The sequence below is a fragment of the Heterodontus francisci genome, chromosome 40 (assembly GCF_036365525.1).
Source record: "Heterodontus francisci isolate sHetFra1 chromosome 40, sHetFra1.hap1, whole genome shotgun sequence".
Lineage (NCBI taxonomy): Eukaryota > Metazoa > Chordata > Chondrichthyes > Heterodontiformes > Heterodontidae > Heterodontus > Heterodontus francisci.
The window spans coordinates 7,892,549-7,901,999 of record NC_090410.1 but is presented as its reverse complement, the minus strand read 5'-3'; the positions used below and the strand labels follow the sequence as shown (position 1 = coordinate 7,901,999).

At 40.8% G+C, this 9,451-nt stretch overlaps 1 protein-coding gene across 3 annotated transcripts in view; it reads left to right on the top strand.

Annotated features, from left to right (window-relative positions):
- Window positions 1–630: 630 nt before the first annotated feature.
- The window catches only part of klc3 (kinesin light chain 3), a 76,478-nt gene continuing 67,657 nt past the window's right edge, over window positions 631–9,451 (top strand). For all 3 annotated transcript variants that reach the window (XM_068018967.1, XM_068018966.1, XM_068018968.1), the window contains exon 1: window positions 631–698. The gene's annotated coding sequence lies outside the window, so the exon portion shown is untranslated. The remainder of the gene's footprint in view (window positions 699–9,451) is intronic.

The window sequence follows — 9,451 nt, the reverse complement described above, 5'->3', positions numbered from 1 at the left end:
ATCCAAAGAGAAAACAATTTGCAGGCCTGTGCAGAAAAGGCAGGGGAGTGGGATGGATGAGTTGCTCTTGCAGAGAGTCGAAACGGACCCGACCAGCGGAATGGCCTCTGTCTGTGCTGTAACCATTCTATGCTGTGATTCCATCTGGTCATTTATCACATGGCTGTTTTGTGGGAGCTTGCTGTGCGCAAATTGGCTGTGACATTTCTTATATTACAACAGTGACTACTCTTCCAAAATAGCATTGAATTGGCTGTGATTGCTTTGGTGTCTCTTTTTAACAGATGGAATAACATTTTTAAAAAAATAAGGGTAACAATGGTTAATAATGAATATAAAACAAAGTTTGACACCAACTCCGCTGGAGCCTTAACCTGGCTAAGATCACGTGACGGGCGCCGGTCCAGCCGATTACATCATCGCAAACCCCCCCCCCCCCCTTTTACCGGCTCCGAACACGTGACGTGAAAAGCGCTGGCCCCGCCCCATCCCCCAGCAGTCCCCGCCCCTCCAGCTGCCAGGGGCGGGGCATTCTCTCCGCGGGTGGGGCGGTGACATAGCAACGGTCCTTGGAGACGGGAGGCGAGGGATCTGGAGAGTGGTGGCGGTTAACGCTGAGGGGAAAGGGGAACGGGCACCGGGCAGGGGTGGAGGGCTCGTTACCGGCAGCAGCCCGGCCCGGAACCCGGCGGAGAGCGGTGAGTGCAGCAGTAGGGAAGCGCCAGGCCCAAATCCCCCTTCCCCATCCCACAGTCATGGATTACATGATGCACGTTACCCGTTAACCAGCTATTAACTACCACTTAACTAACTAATGCGAAACTCATCTGTTTGCTAATTAGCAATTTGATGTTTTATATTTATTTATAATTTTTATATATTTATTTTAATTATTTATATTTTATTTTACATTTACTTATGTTTAATTTATAATTTGTTATACTTTATTTGTGTTTAATTATATTTAATTTATTTAATATTTTATTTTGTTATATCCTACTATTTTTATATTACATTTTATGTTTAATTTATAATTTGTTATACTTTTTTATTTGTGTTTATTTATATTTAATTTATACTTTATTTTGTTATATCTTACTGTTTTTGTATTCCATTTTCTTCTGTTTAATTTATAATTTGTTTTACTTTTTTATTTGTGTTTAAATATATTTTAATTTATATTTTGTTTTTTATATCTTACTATTTTTATTTTACATCTTATGTTTAATTTATAATTTGTTATACTTTATTTGTGTTTAATTATAGTTAATTTATTTATATTTTATTTTGTTATATCTTACTATTCCTTTATTACATTTTCTTATGTTTAATTTACAACACTTTGTTTAATTATATTTAATTTATTTATATTTTGTTTTGTTATCTTACTATTTTTATTTTACATTTTATGTTTAATTTATAATTTGTTATACTTTATTTGTGTTTAATTATATTTAATTTATTTATATTTTGTTTTGTTATCTTACTATTTTCATATTGCATTTGCTTATGTTTATTTTATTAAATTTTATATTTAATTTTTTCATATTTTATTTGTATTTATTTTATAATTAACTTTTTATATTTTATTACTTTTATAGTTATTTTAATATTTATAATTTACATTTTATTTATTTAGTTATTTTACATTTACTTTATATTTATCACTTATCTCATTTAATACTTTATTTTATATTTAAATTTCTTCACTCAGAGCATTGGGAATCTTTGGAATTCTCTACGCCAAAGAGCTGTGGATGCTGAGTCGTTGAGTATATTCAAGACAGAAATCGATAGATTTTTGGATACTAAAGGACTTGAGGGATATGGGAATAGTGCGGGATCAGTCATGATATTATTGAATGATAGAGCAGTTTCAAAGGGCTGAATGGCCTACTCCTGCTCCTAATTTTGATGTGTCTTATGTAATTGATAATTACTAAATTAGTCAACTGATTTATTCACTAACTTAACAAGCTCTGCTCATTAGCCAATTGGTGAGTAATTTAAACTGCTAATTAATTTAATTGCACAACTATTCCCTAATTTTGTGATCTCATACCAATGTATTTATTAATGTGACACAATTCTTTGCTCCTGTCTGAACTGTTAATCAGTTGAATGATTATTACTTTAATCTCAAATGTAATCATTCACCCGGATCATATTCAAACACAATCTTTTCACCAATTAAGCAGGTTGGTTGATGACATTTTGTAACATGGAAAGATGATCAAGCTCTAGTAGGAATTTTTAAAGTGAAAATGCAAACGATAAATCAAACGTATTTGGGAATGTACTCAGGGTGGAGCACATTTAGGGATCACTGTGGTTAATGGTCCAAACTTTCACCCTGGCTACCCTCGACAGAAGTAAATGGGATAAATTTTTTTTTTTGCTTGCACAGAAGGTACAGTATAGAAACAGGCCATTCAGCCCAACTGTTCAATGCTGGTGTTTCTAAGAACATAGTAGGAGCTGGAATGAGCCATGTGGCTCCACGAACCTGCTCTGCCATTCAATATCACGGCTGCTGTACGTCAACACTTTCCCAGCCTATCCCTTAATTTATTTATGCTCAACACAAGTCCCTTCACTGCTGTCTGCATTTCACCCTATCAGCATATCTGTCCAATTCTTTCTTCCTCGGGTGCATATCCAGCTTCTTCCTTCAGGGCATCTGTACTATTTACCTCAACCACTTCTTGTGATAAGAATTCCACATTCTCACCACTTTCTGGGTAAAGAAGTTTCTCCTGAATATTTTTATTGGATATATTTATGGCCCCCCAAGTTCTGGTCTCCCCCATAAGTGGAAACAGCTTCTGATCAAACCCCTTCACAATTTTAAAGACCTCTATGAGGTCACCACTCAATCTTCTCTTCAGAGCTAGGTAAGAAATTAGCAAGCAGGACCTCAAAAGTAGTAATCTTCGGATTACTCCCAGTGCCACGCGCAAGTGAGTATAGAAATAGAAGAATAAGACAGATGAACGCGTGGCTGGAAAGATGGTGCGGGAGGGAGGGCTTCAGATTCCTGGGGCATTGGGACCGGCTTACGGGGAGATGGCATCTGTACAGGCTGAACGGGTTGCACCTGAACAGAGCCGGGACTGAGTTCCTTGCGGGACGTTTTGCTAATGCTGTTGGGGATGGTTTAAACTAGTTTGGCAGGGGGATGGGGACCTGAGGGTAGTCGCAGCTGGGATAAAATCAGAAATTAAAATGGAAGGCGGAAAATTAATGGATGAGTCTGGAAGACAGAGGAAACAAGGGTTAGAAAATGTAAAAAAAAAAGAGTTTGGCAGTGCTCAAGGATATCTATTTCAATGCAAGGAGTATAGCAAATCAAGCAGATGAGCTGCAGGTGCAGATAGACTTGTGGCAGTATGATATCATAGCTATTACAGAAACATAGCTTAAGGAGGGACTGGAATGGCAGCTCAACGTTCCTGGTTACTGGGTTTTCAGATGCGATAGGGAGGGGGATATGAAAGGAGGGGGAGTGGCAGTTTTGGTCAAAAAACTATTACAGCTCTGAGGAGGGATGATATGTTGGAAGGTTCATCAAATGAGGCCATATGGATTGAGCGAAGGAACAAAAAAGGGGCAATCACACTGCTGGGAGTGTACTATAGACCCTCAAAGAGTCAGAAGGAGACAGAGCAGATATGTTGGCAAATTTCTGAGAAGTGCAAAAACGATAGGGCTATGATAGTCGGGGATTTTAATTACCCCAATATTAACTGAGATAGTTTTAGTGTGAAAGGAATTGAGGGAGCACAATTCTTGAGGTGCATTCAGGAGAACTTTTTTGCCCAGTATGTAGCAAGTCCAACAAGAGAGGGCAGGTGGAAGGAGTGGCAGTGGGAGAGTGTTTTGGTGGTAGTGATCATAATTCAGTCAGTTTTAACATAATTGTGGAAAAGGGCAGAGATAGAACAGGGGTTAGAGTTCTCAACTGGGGCAAGGCCAATTTTACTTCACTGAGGAGTGATTTAACGAAAGTGGACTGAAAATAGCTACTTGAAGGTAAATCAGTGTCAGAACAGTGGGAGATTCAAGGGGTTCAGGGTAGACATGTTCCCACAAAGAAAAAGGGTCAGATGGCCAAATCTAGAGCCCCATGGATGTCAAGGAGCCTACAGGGTAAGATAAGGCGGAAAAGGAAAGTTTACGTCCAACACCAAGAACTCAATGCTACAGAAAGCCGAGAGGAGTATAGAAAGTGGAAGGGTGAAATCAAAAAGGAAATTAGGAAAGCAAAGAGAGGGCATGAAAGAATATTGACAAGCAAAATCGAGGTGAACCCAAAGATTTTTTATCAATTCATTAAGAGGATAACGAAGGAGAGAGTAGGGCCCATAAAAGACCAAAAAGGTAACCTATGTGTAGGAGTGGAAGATATTGGTATGATTCTTAATGAATACTTTGCATCTGTCTTCACAAAAGAGGGGGATGATGCAGATATTGTAGTTAAGGAGGAAGAGTGTGAAGTATTGGATGTGATAAACATAGGGAGAGAGGAAGTATTAATGGGATTAGCATCCTTGAAAGTTGATTAAATCACCAGGGCCAGATGAAATGTATCTTAGGCTGTTAAAAGAAGCAAGAGAGGAAATAGCAGAGGGTCTGACCATCATTTTCCAGTCCGCACTGGATACAGGTGTGGTGCCGGAGAATTGCTTACATTGTACCTCTGTTTAAAAAGGGAGTGAAGGATAGACCGAATTAATTACAGGCCAGTCAGTCTAACCTCAGTAGTGGACAAATTATTGGAATCTATTCTGAGAGACAGGATAAACTATCACTTAGAAAGGCACAGGTTAATCAGTCAGCATGGATTTGTTAAGGGAAGATCTTGTTTGACCAACTTGATCGAATTTTTTGAAGAAGTAACAAGGAAGATAGATGAGGGTTGTGCAGTTGATGTAGTCTACATGGATTTTAGCAAGGAATTTGACAAGGTTCCCCATGGCAGACTGGTAAAAAAAAAAATCCCATGGGATCCAGGGAAATGCAGCAAGGTGGATACAAAATTGGCTCAGTGGCAGGAAACAAAGGGTAATTGTTGACGGCTGTTTTAGTGACTGGAGGGCTGTTTCCAGTGGCGTTCCGCAGGGCTCAGTACTGGGTCCACCCCTGCTTTTTGTGGTGTATATTAACGATTTGGATGTAAATGTAGGGGGCATGATCAGGAAGTTTGCGGACGACACAAAAGATGGTAAGGAGGATAGCTGTAGGCTACAGGAAGATATTGATGGTCTGGTCAGATGGACAGAAAAGTGGCAAATGGAATTCAACCTGGAGAAGTGTGACGTGATGCATTTGGGGAGGTCAAACAAGGCAAAGGAATACACGATTAATGGGGAAAATACTGAGAAGTGTAGAGGAACTAAGGGACCTTGCAGTGAATGTCCATAGATCCCTGAAGGTAGCAGGACAGGTCAATAAGGTGGTTAAGAAGGCATATGGAATCCTTTCCTTTATTAGCCGAGGTGTAGAATACAAGAGCAGGAGGTTATGCTGGAACTGTATTACTCATTGGTTTGGCCACAACTTGAGTACTGTGTGCAGTTCTGGTCACCTCATTACAGAAAGGATGTAATTGCACTAGAGAAGGTACAGAAGAGATTTACGAGGATGTTGCCAGTACTGGAAAAATGCAGCTATGAAGAAAGATTGAAAAGGCTGGGGTTGTTCTCCTTGGAATAGAGAAGGCTGAGGGGAGATCTGATTGAAATGTACAACATTTTGAGGGGCCTGGATAGAGTGGAGGTGGAGGGTCTATTCACCTTAGCAGAGAGGTCAATGATGAGGGGACATAGATTTAAAGTGATTGGTAGAAAGATTAGAGGGGAGATGAGGAAAAACTTTTTCACCCAGAGGGTGGTGATGGTGTGGAACTCATTGCCTGAAAGGGTAGTTGAGGCAGAGACCCTCAACTCATTCAAAAGGAGTCTGGATGTGCACCTCAAGTGCTGTAAGCTGCAGCGCTACGGACAAAATGCTGGAAGATGGGATTAGAATAGATGGATAATTTTTCGGTAGGCACAGACACGATGGGCCAAGTGGCCTCTTTCTCTGCCTTAAACTTTCTATGATTCTAAAAGAGCCCCAGCCTGTTCAGTGTTTCCTGATTAGTATATCCTCTCCTTTCTGGCATCATCATCCTTGTGGTAGGTTGTTGGGTGATCATATATGTTTACCTCATGCTCATGAGGTAATTCCCAATTACCTTTCCGGTATAAGACACAGCTCCCCAGCCAAGAAGTGTGGGCTCACTCCCAGGACACTCCGAAAGAATTTTGGAATTATTCATCCCAGTATTTTCCCTAGGCACCTGTTGTGGAATTTTCACGCCATGTCTATTTAAATAATAAATGGCAGCCAAGAGTACAAGGAGTTGTTTGTTTTGCCCTTCTAAACTTTGTGTATATCTGGAGGAAACCTTTTTTCACATCCAAACATCAGGGTGAATTACTAGTTGTTACATATGTGTGTTGGGAATGATAAGACTATTGCAGGAAAAACATACTGGCATGACATGCAAGTGCATAGGTTTAAGTGCAGGTGGCCTCAATACACTACCCAGGTGTAATAACAACACTGTTCTCTGGTTTACCATTATATTCCAGCCCCCATTAACTAAGCATGCTGCAACTTCTGCGTTGTGTATTCCGCTGAGATTAACGTGCACCTCGGGAATTCCCTGTTTACTTACCGAAACATCTGTTGCGATGTGTGCTACCTAATGCCTCAACCATTTTCTCTTCTCTTTGTAACCTTCCAATCATAACAGAACGGCTGACTTTAACAGAGTGTTGTCACAAGGTGGGGCACACAGTATTGATCTTCAAACAATTCTTTCTCATTGCCTCTGGGAAACACTGCTTTAATGCATGTATATAGAGAAGGCTAATATTTTAAGAAATTCTTTATCTAAAAACAGGCTTGCAGGAAAGCAGGAATTATTAAGCACGGGGTAAAATTCAGCTTTTTTTTTACATCCAATTTGCATGCCTTAATTTGCCTGTATTTTACTAGTAGTTATCTGCAAGGTTGTGCTAACTTGCTGCAGTAGCCTGCCATTTAATCACTCATTGCGACGAAGCTGTGAATAAATATGTAATTATATATTTAATAACAATAATAATTATACACTCAATGTCAGCACTTCTCTTGGAGCTGAGGAGTTTTGCTTGTCAAGCAACTTAGGCAAGCTACTTTCTGGCTTCACTGAAGATTGAGAAACAAAGCAACTCTTTGGCTTGTGAGTAACGTCTGTGCATTTTATTCCTTTATCTGTTATGGTATGTCTCTCTCTACTTTCCTTCTACCTGTGGTTTTTGGCTTCGTGCTCCTATCTTTTCTGCAGTTCAAATTCAGTTGACACCAATCGATATGATCTTGCCGAAGGTGTTGTGACTGAGTGTACTATTTACTGTGTAACAGAGGCGTACTGACCAGGAAATTAGCTGATTTCACTGAATTAGCTGATTTCAGCTGGGCTGACAATAAGGGGCAAAGTAGGGGTGAGGAACAATCAGCCAGTTCTTGCTTGCAAGTTGGATGGGGAGATAATTGTGTTTGTCTGTGAGATCATGTCCAGTCAAACACCACCTGTACCTTCACTAGGTTCATATGTGAAGAAGGCCAGGGGGGCTCTGGAACTCACAGAGCTGTACTTGATCAAGAATCAGCAGCTGGGAGACGGAGAGGGGGAAGAAAACAGCAGGGTAGAGGAAGTGTCGGTCTGCTTATGAGTTTTAAATGTGTGCGCATCTATCCCTGTGGAGATCCTGGTAATAAAAGTTTCTGGAAAGCACCAACCCACAGCGTGCATTGTAGCAACTGCTGCTCCCCCTGTTGCCTCAGCAGAAACCGGAGATTCAGGAATGGAAAGCAAGTTATTGAAAGGTGGCCAAGCAGCCGGAGTGTGCCCTCTTAATCTGATGAGATTCCCATTAATTATTCCACTCGTCCTTACATGATGGTTAATCATGTTGCAGATGTTCATGGAGTTAATGGCATAAACATCGTCAATTTAATGTGCTACTTGAATCTTTGATGTGGTACAGAACTCGTAACCTGTTTACTAACGGGAAGAGGGTCATGAGAGAGAATTTGCACTTACATAGCCCCTTTCTGAACCTCAGGAGGTCACAAAGCACTTTACAGCCAATATAACACTTTTAGAGTAAAAACAAAATACTGCAGATGCTGGAAATCAAACAAAACAAAAAGTGCTGGAAATACTCAGCAGGTCTGGCAGTATCTGTGGAGAGAGAGGCAAAGTTAGCGTTTCAGGTCTGTGACCTTTCATCAGAACTGGCAAAAGTTAGGAAAGAATTAGGTTTTAAGCAAATGAAGGGGAGAGGAGTGGGGGAGAGAACACTCATTCCTTCATGAATTCTTTTGTTTGTAATATTTGGAATGGTAGCGAGATGAATTGAATACCTTTCTCATAAAATAATGTGTTGAATGTGTTTGGTTTCATCTTTTTATTATGGATTTATGGGATATAGGTGGCAATGGCAAGCCAGCAGTTTTTTCAAAAAATATATTCATAACATTTCTGTAAGTACATCCCATAACTTGTCAAATTGGTCATTAAAGAAAGTGTAATATGGTTCAAGTCCTTTCCACGCAGCCTGTGGCATTCTGAGATGCCTCAATACAATGGCAATTACGTGTGATATTTACCACATACATTTGATGTGAATCTTACAGCCCAGGGGGTTTTATACAGTTTCCAGCCCCTCTGTATACATGGTGGAAAGACCTTTAACTGTGGCCTTTCCCCATTGAGCTTTTGCGGCGGCTGCCCTAAGCTTTAGTGCGTCCCTCAGCACATAGCCCTGGACCTTGGAATGTGCCAGTCTGCAACACTTTGTCATGGGCAACTCTGCACTGGAAGTCCAACAAGTTTCAGACAGACCAAAGAGCGTCTTTCACCAAGTTGATGGTCCTCCAGCAGCAGTTGATGTTTATCTCGGTGTGCATCCCTGGGAACAGCCTGTAGAGCACAGAGTCCAGTGTTACAGAGCTGCTCGGGATGAACCTTGACAAAAACCACTGCATGTCTTTCCAGACCATTTTTGTAAAGGCACATTCCAGAAGGAGGTGGGCAAGTCTCTTCCCCACCACAGCTACCTCGAGGGCAGCATGCAGAGGGAGCGAGACTCCCTGTGTTCATGGAAGATCTGACAGGCAGGGCCCTTCTCACGTCTTCGTGCTCGTTTGAAAGTTCTGCCAGTTAGGCATTCTGCCAAATGACTTTGACAGTCTGCTCGGGGAACCATCCGACAGGATCCACCGTCTTCTTTTCTCGCAGAGCCTCGAACACATTATGCGTGGACCACTGCCTGATGGACTTGTGGTCAAAGGTGTTTTTCTGCACAAACGTTTTCCACGAGGGACAGGTGGTCCAACTGAATGGAGCACACAG